The 13,083-nt window shown below is 35.1% G+C and overlaps 1 protein-coding gene across 1 annotated transcript in view; it reads right to left on the bottom strand.

Annotated features, from left to right (window-relative positions):
• LOC111505821 (fatty acid synthase) overlaps nt 1-672 on the bottom strand; it is a 76,340-nt gene extending 75,668 nt beyond the window's left edge. Inside the window, exon 1 of the mRNA XM_074174424.1 lies at nt 550-672. The gene's annotated coding sequence lies outside the window, so the exon portion shown is untranslated. The remainder of the gene's footprint in view (nt 1-549) is intronic.
• Between the last annotated feature and the right edge of the window lie 12,411 nt (nt 673-13,083).

Raw genomic sequence — 13,083 nt, 5'->3', positions numbered from 1 at the left:
ATTGATATGCTTGAAAGTGTTCAAAATAAGTTTTGAAGGTACTTTGCATATAAACTGGGATATCATATTGGTGAATATGACTATAAAATTATATTGGACATTCTTAACTTTAATACTCTGGCTCATAGAAGATTAGAATCAGATCTTACACTAATTCATAAAATAATCAATGGTAGCATCAATTCCCCGGAACTTGTGGAACTTATAACTTTAAATGTGAATCCAAGGGGAACAAAAAATTCGGAAATCTTCAAAGTACCCTTTTGTCGCACTACATACAATGTAGATTAATAATTTTTCAAATCTTCTTTGGAAACATTTAAAGACTGTGGAGATATTGTAATTCATTAACTTATTTTTACGATTTTTTTTATTATATTTTATATATTTTTTCCTTAAACCTAGCTTAGATTACTGTTAAATACATATGTGTGAACTTGTTAATTATCTTGTAAAAAATAGACATAGTCATAAAAAAATAAATAAATAAATGAAAATGAAAAGGAGTAGATTCATTTCAATATGTGATAGCTAGTAATACTAAATTACCTGTTCCTTGATGTTGATTAAACACTCTTTTCGGCCAACATTAACACCCAGACTACAGTAATAAGTGAAATAATTCGCGCATTGTCGCAATCGATTTGATTATTCATTAAGATTTCGTGAACATTTGAATAGCGAATAATAATATACAATCATCAACGATAGTTTCAGAAAGGCATGGGCGCGACACGACCTTATTTTGAAGAAAATCACGTTCATTTAGGGATTGTTCAGAAAATAACAGGATTCGCTATTTTTATTCCAATCTTCTCCGACTCGATTTTGGCTCTTTCAGAAAAGCTCTTTTGAATATCGTCAATGCTGGCGGAACGACGGCCCGATAGTAGGAAAAAGTCACATGGAGCCATGTCTGGTGAATATGGAGGCCGGAGCATCGTTACAGTAATCGACGTTTTGTTGGTCCTATTTTCAAGAATTGACAAGTATATCGTCACTGGTATTCGCAAGGGTCTCAACCTATTTACTCCCAGTAGACGACTGTATGTCACCAGTTTCTAATCTCGTATTTGTATTCACTACCTTTGACAGATGGAGGGTGGACTGATAATTGAAATGAATCATCGGCCTGCCTCTCCATCTGTTTGAAAATTCAATGGATGTTTGTCAATGGTATACCAATTTTCATTTATGCATTGTTTCACAGTGGTAAAAGGCAGATTCGAGAAAAGTGAAACAACTTCTGAACTCATTTATACACAATTCTGAGACAGAAAGGTTTTGGCTTTGCACTTCTACATCTTTGAATGAAAAATGTGGGAAACTCACAGATGAAGGAAGAAAGCAATCGATTCCGGAATGAACAACATAAATTCAACACAGTCTGGTTTCAATAAGCATATATAATTTTGTCTTCCATTATTTCTAAGAAAGCTTTCATGTCGTACGGTCGAGTTGGAAACAGGCAGTTGAACTTTTTGTTATTTTCCATCATTCAGTAAGTTATTCGTGATAAAATTATGAATGAAGTCAGTTCATTATTATTATTATTTCCTACCTAAGTTTGCGTTGGTCAGGTTATATCACCCGAAGCCTCGTTATATTCAGAAGGTCGCGCCAACATTATCAACCAATGACCACTTCCCACACCGTGGGATAAATGATCATGGGGTCCGAGAATCATGTGCCCTGAGCAAGCGCAGTGAGCCAAGAATGACAGCCTTCTATATCTGACTGGCAGGCCATGATGAACTCCTCAGATTCCGATTTCAGCCGACTCGATCTGAGGAAAGCGAAAGTCAGGTGCTTTGATGAACCAAGGTCTTCAATGTTTTTGAAGAAGACCTCATGCATTGGCTTATTTTTATGTTGCCGCAGAAGTGAGGTGATCTCTGCGGCTTTCACATGTGCCTTTTGATGAATGGGTTCCAACTCGATGACGGAGTTGTGATCACCTCGTTCAGTATTGAGAACTAAACAGAGTTCACCTGCTGCTCGCACAGCTGCCCTAAAGAGAAATGCCCCAATTCCTCCTCTCAGATGCAGAAACGAAGATCTGAACACTCCTGACGACTTGAGTGTAGACACTCAAAAGTTGAAAGTCTAAGGCCTCCCTGTTGTCGAGGTAAGTACAACCGTGGAACGGACGATTTGGTTTGAAAACCTCTATGGAGATGCATAATTTTTCGGGTCTTCACGTCGAATTGATACAGCTCTCCCCGAGTTCATTTCACTACACCAAACGGGTAGAGTAAGATTGGAACGGCAAACATATTTGTTGCTGCAATTTTATTCTTTCCCGATAGTTCCGATGACCAGATCTGTCGGAGATTGTTCTGATACTTGCCGCGGAGAGAGTTTTCCACCGCTCTTATCTCTTGTGAGTGGCGTTGTTCCATCTCGAGGTGGGTATACGTCCATCCGGCATCGAGATGGTATGGGATGCTTCCATATATAAGCTGCACATCCACCCCGTAGTACCCGCATCGCCTTTTCATGAGATAGACCATTGCACATTTGTCTATCTCGAATTTCATACCGATAGTATGCGTGTACTCTTCTACCACCCTCAAGGCCTCATTCCTCAAAGCTTCGATACATTCAAGAGGGTACGACGGTATTATTAATCATGACTACTCCACACCGTGGGGTAAATCATCATTGGGTCTCAGAATCATGTGCTCTGGGCAAGCGCAGTGAGTCAAGAATGAGATCCTTCTGCATTCGTCCAGCTGAGATTTCTGCCTTATTCGTGCGGCAAACCGGCCTAATTTTGAGATTCGAGAGTTGTACCAAGGACTCCAATGATTAAAACAATCATCTTGATACGACTACATCAGGCTTATTAGTTTGATTGAGCCTGAGGGTGGAGAAAGAATAGTTCCGATAAATTTGGCACTTCTCGTTTGCCACAACGGATTCAATATTCCCTAGTGCGTAGGACAACACCGCTGTATCATCAATTCCGTTATGACTATGGTTAGGATAGGGTGAGATTGCATATGCTGAACATGCTGACAGCAAGTGAATTTATCAAAATAATTATCTGGAAGTCATTATATTTAGTTCTCATCGTTTGTGTGATTTTCGAAAATTATAGATCAGGGTTCATTCAATTGCTTTTTCACCTCCAATATTCAGAGGGTAATCTTTACATATGTAAGTTCCTCACAGAAAATATTATACCCTGTAAGTTGTAATAATTGTGAGAATGAGTATTACCATTATTATCATATCTCAATAGGGAGTACACCGCATATAAGATATCATTAGATGCGTAACTGAAAAAAATAGACCTATCCGAGTTTTTCTCAGATAGTTTTTCTCAATAAAACTGTAGAACTCTTGGGATCTTATTACATACATTATTATAAATTCCAGGAAGCTGGAGAACCAAACACAAAAATGATACGACAAATAGCATCGAAGTTTGGCCAGCAAACCCTTATGCAACACACGGTCGAAGGCCTCAGAAATAATGAGCGCAATAGCTCTTGACTCTCCATGCTTCCCGATTGCGTCATTTCAAATATGGGAACATATGATAGAAGGTCGCTTGTTGATATTGTTCCCAAAAGATGTTAAAGCCTTTCAAATATTTGAAGATATGGTGATTTACGGCTTTCCCCATGATTTTTGTTATCACTGATAGCAAAGCGACTGGTCTATAGAAGATCGGAAGATTTTTCTTGCCCTTTTTAGGAATACGATGAAAGCATGAAATCTTCTCACAGGAAGGGGAACCCCTTTCTTGTAATCTAGTTCAGTTTTTGGCACAGGGATATTTGCTTCACTGCCGGTAGGGGAGATTTTTGAAACGATAGCTTGCTCGCAATTTTTGTTGAACCAAGGTTTACCAATAGAAGGTCGTTTAATTGGAAAAGGAATATATGCATCCATGGATGATAGAACAACTTCCGTGACTTCAGAAGCACAAGTCGATGGATCTTTAGACCTGAATCAAGCATCTAGCCAGGGAAAATTTCGGAAATGGTCCTGAAGATCATCCCATTCAGCTGATTTGTATTGCCAACCTTTGCGCGGGTTAGATTGTTGCCCAACATTTATCGGTGATTCACTCAACACTGAAATGAGTTTGTGACCAGAAGGACTCAATTGGGACTTCATGGTGACTGTGTTAATTTCTGGATTGGTTGTTGGGTATGGATCCAGAAGACTAGCATATTCTCTATCACGGTCAGGAATCCTCATTTATAATCTGAGTAAGTCCATGCTATTTGCAAGAGCCTCAGCATGTGGCCTGAATGCCACTTCCACATTGCTTTTTTTTATGAAATATCCCGTAATTGCCCCTGTTTATTACCAAAATATGTTAAAGATATACATTCTTGATTTTTTATTGCACCAATAGTAAGTAGACATTGTGAAGGATGAAACACGACAAAAAAGATGAATCAATCAGAAGTTTTAAGCTTAAGTGTCCGGTGTGTACTTAATAGTGTTTTTGTGGAAAAGTCTGATTGAAATTTCTCAAAACGGTATGCTGAACATGAAAGGTTCTTCAGACTGAGTAAAAATGGTTCGATGTTTCCAAACCATTTCTTGGAAAACAACCAGAAGTTCCCGAATCTGTGCAAAACAAAAATTTTGCACTATACAGGCAATGGTTGTAAACTCAATTATTTGGGATGCTTGGAAATTCATAAACATAAGCATTCCGGATGTAACCTACTGAATGGCCAAATTGATTTGGTATTTCGAAGGTTCTCAGATCAGCGTACCCACTTTGTCACACGTGACCGAAATTCGGGTTATATAGTCTAATAAACAAGTTTAAAATCATGAGAAATAGAGATAAAGGTTCTAAAAATATGAGCGATAGCTCATTCGATTCGGAATCACCTCCAGAAAAATGTTTTTGAAGGATTTTGGTGCAATTGTTATTAACAAAATAAGATTTAGAAATAATGGTATTTAGTTTTTCGGTTATAACTCAAAAAATAATAATATTAGAGCAATTTTGAAAAAAGCTCGTTGAAGAGGAGAAAATATCTAATAAAAAAGTCCCAACTCTCGAAACTTTCTCTCCATTATTTATAATTTTAATTTGACGTCGAAAATAGAGTTCCACGCGGCTGTTACGGCATGTTCGCGCTGCCGCTAAAGAGAGTATCAAAAAAAGTCATCATTTTTCAAAATGTTATTCAATTGTTAACTAACAAACTTTTTCCCAATCTCCGTTGGCATAAATAATGGGATAAAAGGTATAAATAATTGGCCTATCAATTTTAAACTTTGTAGAGCTCCTTTGATATACATACTTCATACGATCCTGTGATGAAAGTTCAAAAAATGTCATTAATTTGTTAATTATGATTTTTCATAACTATTGCAAAATGAAATATCTGAAAATTGGTGATAAATTTTTTTTTTTCAATTGATATTTAGCTATGTCTGTTTTCACATTAAACAATGGCAGTTATTAACGTAGGATATGAATTTTTTACGTAATTTGTTTATTAAATTGTTTTAAAAAAAATGAGAAATTTAAAATTTTCGAAAACATTTTTTTGCTATTTTGTTGTCTAGAGATAATTATGGTTTGAAAAATATATTTTTTCCTAATTTCAATTTTTAATTGTTTAAAATCGATTTTTCCATATTTAGATTGTTCAAACAATTAGTTAAGAAATAATTTTAATTTTAAAAATCATAATTTACACTTTCAGATAGTTCGGCAAGAAACAATTTTTTTTTATTATTCAATTGTGTATTAGTTTAACAATTTATTATAAACAAATATTGACCAACGCTATATTTTTTTCTGAAGCAGAAAAAATTATAAAAACAGTTATATATAAAAAAGTCCCATACATTTTTTTTCATTATGATACATTTTTTATGGCACTTTTTTTATTTATTGCTGTTTTGATATTTTCTGCTTCAGAAAAAGAAAATAACGTCGATCAATATTTGTTTACAACTAATTGTTAAACTAACGAACAATTAAATGATAAATGAAAAACATTTTTTGACAAACTATTTAAAAGTGTAAACTATGATTTTTGAAAGCGAAATTATTTCTCAACTAATTATTTGAACAATCGAAATATCAAAAAATCGCTTTTAAACAATTGAAAATTAAAATTAGGAAAATTTTTTTTTCCAAATCATAATTATCTCTAGACAACTGAATAGCAAAAAAAAATTCCACCAACAATTTTTAGATATTTCATTTTGGAATAGTTATAAAAAATCATAATCAACAAATTGCTGAATTTTTATGAACTTCCATCGCAGGATCGTATGAAGTATCTATATCAAAAAGGCTCCACGAAGTTTAAAATTTATAGGCCAATTATTCATACCTTTCATTCCATTATTTATGCCAACGGAGATTGGGAAAAGTTTGTTAGTTAACAATTGAATAACTTTTTGAAAAATGGTGATAAAACTTTTTTTCACGGGACTCGATTCATTCAAGTGTGTTAAGAAGATATCAGATTTCATTTCAAATTTTTAAAATGACATTTTATGTTATAAAAAAAATATTTCTTTTGATAAACTCTCTTTAGCGGCAGCGCAAACATGCCGTAACACCCGCGCGAAACCCTATTTTCAACGTCAAATTAAAATTATAAATAATGGAGATAGAGTTTCAGGAGTCAGTACTTTCTATCGTAAATTTCCTCCTCTTCAACGAGCTTTTTTCAAAATTGCTTAAATATCAATAGTTTTTGAGTATTTAACGAAAAACTAAATACCATTTTTTTTAAATCTTATTTGTTTAATACCAATTGCAATTTTTTACCTGCACCAGAATCCTTCAAAAACATTTTTCTAGAGGTGAATTCGAATCGAATGAGCTATCGCTCATATTTTCAGGACCTTTGTCTCTATTTTTCATGTTTTTGAACTTGTTGATTAGGCTATATAAGGTCTGTTATTACCGACAATGGTTGAAGAGGTTGCGTACATTGTTAATTATGATCTCCTACCACGTAGTAACTGCTACATCCATCAATAATTTGATCGTCAGTATGCAATATAATCAATATAACACGGCAAAATGTCAAAGCTTATGTAATACGAATGAAATATCTGAATCCCTGCTATTATTCTCAAACATGGATTAGTAATTTACTTATAATGTAAAAAGTACCTAAACAACGCACATAGTTCAATAATCTGAATATTCAATACAAACATGAATTGATATGAATATATTCAATGATCTAAATATTCAATACAAACATAAATTCTCTTGGACAACAAATGATTATATCAGTTACATACTGATTTATAATTGAAACTGTGATTGAGTATATTAGACTATGAATAAACAGAAAACAGTAACACGTACATCATTTGGGTGGAATTTGAATTTATTAACGTCATCAAGTAACATACATGGTTCTACCACTAGCTCATTTACAGTGACTTTCTATTTGCATCAGAGCCAAACGATGTAATAGATATTTTGAAGCAAATCATCTAAATGAACAATTTGTTCAGGCCAGTCTCAACCCCCTACACTGCAGGTTGATGGACTGACACCCATCAGAACACAACTACTTCCCTGGCTAATACCACAAAGGGCATTGGATTATATCCGACAGGTGTCAGTGCAGTTCTTCACTGAAGTCATTCCTGCATATGCTGTTGCGTAACAGCATAGCCAGGGGAGTAGTTGCTTTCTGATGGAGTGACAGTCCATTAACCTACAGTGTAGGGAGTTGAGACTGGCCTTAACGAATTCAGTTGAATGTTTTGATTTATAGCCAGTCTTCAAGTGTGCCCACTGACTATATGTGAAAAATATTTTGAAGCCTTTGATTTCCGAATAATTGATTTTGGATGATCGCATAAATATCATTGCAAAATATCTGTCAAGTGTAGTTTTCCTCTGAACTATGGCTCGAAATGGAAAATTAGTACATTTAATTTATTCCTGGCATTATCTTAAACACAAGCAAAATCGAAGCCAATGATGAAAAGAATATTTTTTCTTTTGTACTGCTGATTAACAAGATATTATTGAATTTATAAATGATGGTGAGAAATCTCGAAAAACTCTCCAGTAGCGGCTCAAGTACAGAAGCTACCATTGAGTTTGTCTCAACTATCATCCTCAACACAGAAATGAATACTCAAATCCGATTGAAGGTGTCTGTTTCTACAATTGAAAACAAAATACAGCATATCGTTATGAAACTGTTCATTTAACCAAAAATGAATTGGATATGTTTTCATTATATCAAGGAGACCTTTGAACTCGCCGTAGTATTTCCAGAAGTACTTAATTCTCAGTACCTACAACAACTTTTTGAAGTATTTCGATTTGGTAAAACTGCTAACAACAAACAAATTTGAACTAAAGAAGGTGCCTTAGCAATTCTACATTATTCCAAGCTTCCTGTGGATGAATTCTCCAATATAAGTGTGGAAGATGTAGGATATTACTGTCTGTACGGAATTGACCTGAAGAAAAGCAACTGGTGGAAATGTAAAAATGAAACTTCTTCAGACTCAACCCCGAGTTATTTCAACCTGTATGAAATGTATAGAATGGGTACTTCTTTCCAAAAAGCTCATTATGATTCTTGAAACTGCCATGGCTATGACAATGCGCAAAACCTAGTGAATAATTATAATTTCACTATTCTTTGTTACTGCTGTTACTTAAATCTCAAACTGGGTACAGCGTTATGGCCGTTGGTTAGCCGTATTATTGAAAATAACAGGAATCCTATCCTGAAAATTGGCAAATATATATTTTTTCAATATACTTCATCGAATGGAAATAATGGTATTTTTCCAAGATGCGGAAAATATTTAGTACCATAGGATGGAGCACCGCCTCATCATTTTGGGACAGTGGGCGTATTACTCGATCGATTATTTCGTGATGGGTGAATTGCCAATAATGGGTCGTACCTTAGCCAGCACGTTCCCCCGACTTATCTCCTATAGACTATTTTGTGTTCGAATATATTGAAAACATTGTGTATGTGGATATTGCAACAAGTAACGAGAATATGGTTAGGAAAGTTTAACGTTTAACGCCCTAGATGCCAATGGAATTGTTCGTGTTGTAAATAAAAATTCGATGAAAAGAAATGCATGCGAACATATTTTGAAATGGTTTTCATATTCATGTGAAAAGACTGCAGTATTTTTCAAATCTCGCTTTCATATGAAACATTCAGAATAAACTTTTTTTATTCATTATTCATTCATCTGAAATCCTGTCTTCAATAAAAACCATGATGACAAATTGATAGGTTTCACGAAAATGAGTCTCGAAATATCAAAACTGTGGTGAAATACAGGATGTTAAATTTGGAAAAACTGAGTTTTGACCCAGTTTTGTATCTTCACCTTGCAAAACATTTTGGAAATGTTACCCTTACGGAACGATGGAATGAAGTATTTTGATACAAATAAAACAGAACACAGAGAGATGCTACAAAGGCAATACGCATATACAGGGTGTAACTAAATAAGTGTAAAACATTCAAGGAGGTGATTCCTCATTGAAAAAAAATAGGATCTTTCATATAAAGAAATTTCATTGGAGCATCCCTTGTTAAGATACAGCCCCTTAAAGGGGGTACATAAAATTTGTATAACAATTTTTTTCACAAGCACTAAAGAAGTTACAATTTTGAAATTAATCTGACGTTTTGTAATACCAAAAAGACACTTAGCCTGAAATTTATTTGGTTTACCTCATGGTTGTAAGGTTTGGAAAACGCAACCCCTAAAATGTATTTCCAATGTAACTCTCTGTTTTATCATTTGTTTACCATTCAAAAATGTATTTCTGATAGCCTGTTTCATTCTGAACAAAAAATGTCTCCTGGATTTTTTGCCCAAAATGAGCCAGTTCGCAGCGAAAAATTATTATACGAACAACTACAGAGATACATCGTCATACATGTGAAAATACAAAACTAAACTCAATAAATATTTACTTTTTCATTATTACAATATGTTAAAACAACGTTAAAAATAAAATAAATACAACAATAAAAATTAATTGGCGCTCCGGGGCGACTTCATTGATTCCAGTGGCGCATTTGCTTTTTCAGCTGCAGGAAAACCCGGAAAAACCTGCAGCACCACATCATCTGAAGATCTTGATCCAACAATGTCCTCTTTCTCATAAAACAAAATGTAGGGTGTCTCCAGAGGCTCCAATAAATTCAATGCATCACCAGAACACTTCGTGACACGACTATCGTCAAACTTATACCAGGCCGTATCTTCTTTGACCAAGGCGTAATAATGACCACATTCAACGCCAGAACCACAGTGAACAATGACTGCATGAATATTATAACAGTGGTCTGCTAGGTGGAAATGTTCATCTATTTCGAACCTTCCAAAGAGTTTCTTGCTTCCGTTAGAGGTTGAGTCTTGTTTGAAAATCATCAGTGTTATTATTAGATTGACTGGTGCCTCAGCTATACTTGTTTCCTTATAACAGTCAGTTAGTTTGGCGCATGTTTGACAATACAGTCGATCATCGCCTGTTAAAAATTCCATTTTCAGATGATTTAACAATGAGCTTTGCACGGACTGGTAATTAGCCTTATTAGGAAAAGCTAGATGAAGTTCCAGAAATTCACATAAGTTTTCAGTTCTTCTTGAACATTCACCACAAAGTAAACAAGTGAGGATTTTTCCAGCAAAAGATTTACAAACACAAGACGAGATGGGTTGTACGGAATCATTCAGTCCAGAGCGGCTGGGAGTATTGATTTTGCTATTGTTTTGCTCACGAAGAGTATTCAACAAGAACCCCAAGAATTCGGAACAATCCTCTTGTTGTCCTAACGAGTATTTAGTGGACTTCAAAGACTCCAGGAAATCGGTTGGAGGGAAAGATGATACCTTCTTACGAAACTGCAGCTGCATGAACAGTTGTTTGAGTTTGATGAATAAGAAACATTCTCGTTCTCGTTCATTATTAAAACTTCGTTCTTGAAATTCTTCGTCATGAACAACACTTGTAAAATGCTATTCATGTAACAAGTGTTTCCTAAATTATCCAATCCAATTTTCTTCTCTAGATTTTCAGGACAACTCTCTACTGATTCGTAAGGAAGAACACGTTTCACAGAATCTCCATAAGAACCATTTCTCAAGCTGCGATCGATCCTTCCAAGTGAAAAAGGGTTTCGTGTTGTTGTTCTGTTCTTAATTTGTTACTTCAATAATTTACTTGTTATCAAAATGGCATACACAAATTAGGAAATGGCTGATATGCACTACGTTTACAGTCTGTCGCAGGGGAATGGGTTAGAAGCTTCTAGAAGATATGCTGAAATGTATCCGCAACGGCAGCAACCTTCCCATAGAATATTTGCTCGACTTCATCAACGATAACGAGAATATGTTTCATTCGACAAATAAACGCAGGATTGTGGTCGCCATCGAGAAGTACGAACACCACAGCTTGAGGAAGCAGTACTTAATTTGATCGAAGAACAACCTACTACCAGTACTAGAAAGATTGCTTTCCAGCTAAATGTTGATCAAATGACGGTATTTCGAATTTTAAAGGAACAACTCTTATACCCTTACCATCTGCAATGAGTACAGGCACTGTTACCGCGAGATTTTCCGAACCGTTTTGAATTTTGTAATTGGATGCTGAAAATCTTCAGAAGAAACTGTGACTTTCTCAAGACGACAGAATTCACAGACGAATGTAGTTTTTCTCGGGACAAGATTATTAATTTTCATAATTACCACATATGGGCTGATGAAAACCCTCACGCTATTGTCGAAACTAACCATCAAGAACAGTTTTCTCCTAACGTGTGGCTCGGACTTATTGGGAATTATTTAATTGGGCCTCATTTTTTACCTCCTCGATTAAATGGTGAGGCATACGTTATACGTTCAATTTTCAAGAGAAGTGCATCCAGTACTGCTGGAGGAAGTTCCTTTGGGCGTCAGAAGGGATATGTTTTTTTATGAATGATGGGGCCCCCGCCCATTTTTGTCAAGTAGTACGTCAGCATTTAACTGAAACATATGCAAATCAGTGGATAGATCGAGGAGGACCACAGAACTGGCCCGCTCGATCCCCGGATCTCAATCCTCTCGATTTCTCTATTTGGGGCCATTTACAGCATTTGGTTTATCGTACTCCTGTTCGCGATGTAGAGGACTCAAGAAACCGCAGGGTAATCAGAGATACTCCAGGAATATTTGAGCGAATATGTGGCTTAATGCGCCGACGTCTAGACGTATGCGTAGGTAGACATATCGAACATTTACTATGATTTCTACATGTTATGTGTTATGTTATTGATGAATTAGTTTTGTTTATTACCCTTCAATCGTTTAATGCACGTACTAGCTACAAAATAACAATAAATCCAGTTCGCATTTATGACGATATATCTCTGTAGTTGTTCGTAAAATAATGTTTTGCTACGAACTGGTTCATTTTGGGCAAAAAATCCAAGAGACATTTTTTGTTCAGAATGAAACAGGCTATTGGAAATACATTTTTGAATGGTAAACAAATAATAAAACAAAAAGTTACATTGGAAATAAATTTTAGGGGTTGCGTTTTCCAAACCTCACAACCAAGAGGTAAACCAAGTGTCTTTTTGGCAGTACAAAATGTCAGGTTAATTTCAATATTGTAACTTTTTTAGTGCTTGTGAAAAAAATTGTTATACAAATTTTATGTACCCCCTTTGAAGGGCTGTATCTTAACAAGGGATGCTCCAATGAAGTTTCTTTATATGAAAGATCCTTTCTTTTTTTCGATGAAGAATCACCTCCTCAAATGTTTCACTGTTATTCAGTTACACCCTGTATTCAGGTGTTCTGAAAACTAAAATTATACTCAAAAAAATTCCAGAATGTCGGGATATTTTGCAAAACGAAAAATTGTATTATAAAAAAGGTGTTTTCTGGGCTAACTTGAAGTCATAAATGAATACGTACAATTTTATTTTTATCAGTGTTTTCAAAATTATATAGGACATAACCTGTTTCGAAAACACAGGTTGAGAACTTCCGAGGAAAAATCTGAGCCAAAAAGTATTCCAGAATATGTTGAAATGTAAATGTATACCAAATACGTCAGAG

The sequence above is a fragment of the Leptinotarsa decemlineata genome, unplaced genomic scaffold (genome assembly GCF_025532065.1).
Source record: "Leptinotarsa decemlineata unplaced genomic scaffold, Ldec_3_MD MMD2_tig00000576_RagTag_RagTag, whole genome shotgun sequence".
In the NCBI taxonomy this organism is placed as follows: Eukaryota; Metazoa; Arthropoda; class Insecta; order Coleoptera; family Chrysomelidae; genus Leptinotarsa; species Leptinotarsa decemlineata.
This window is presented reverse-complemented; position numbering and strand designations above follow the sequence as displayed.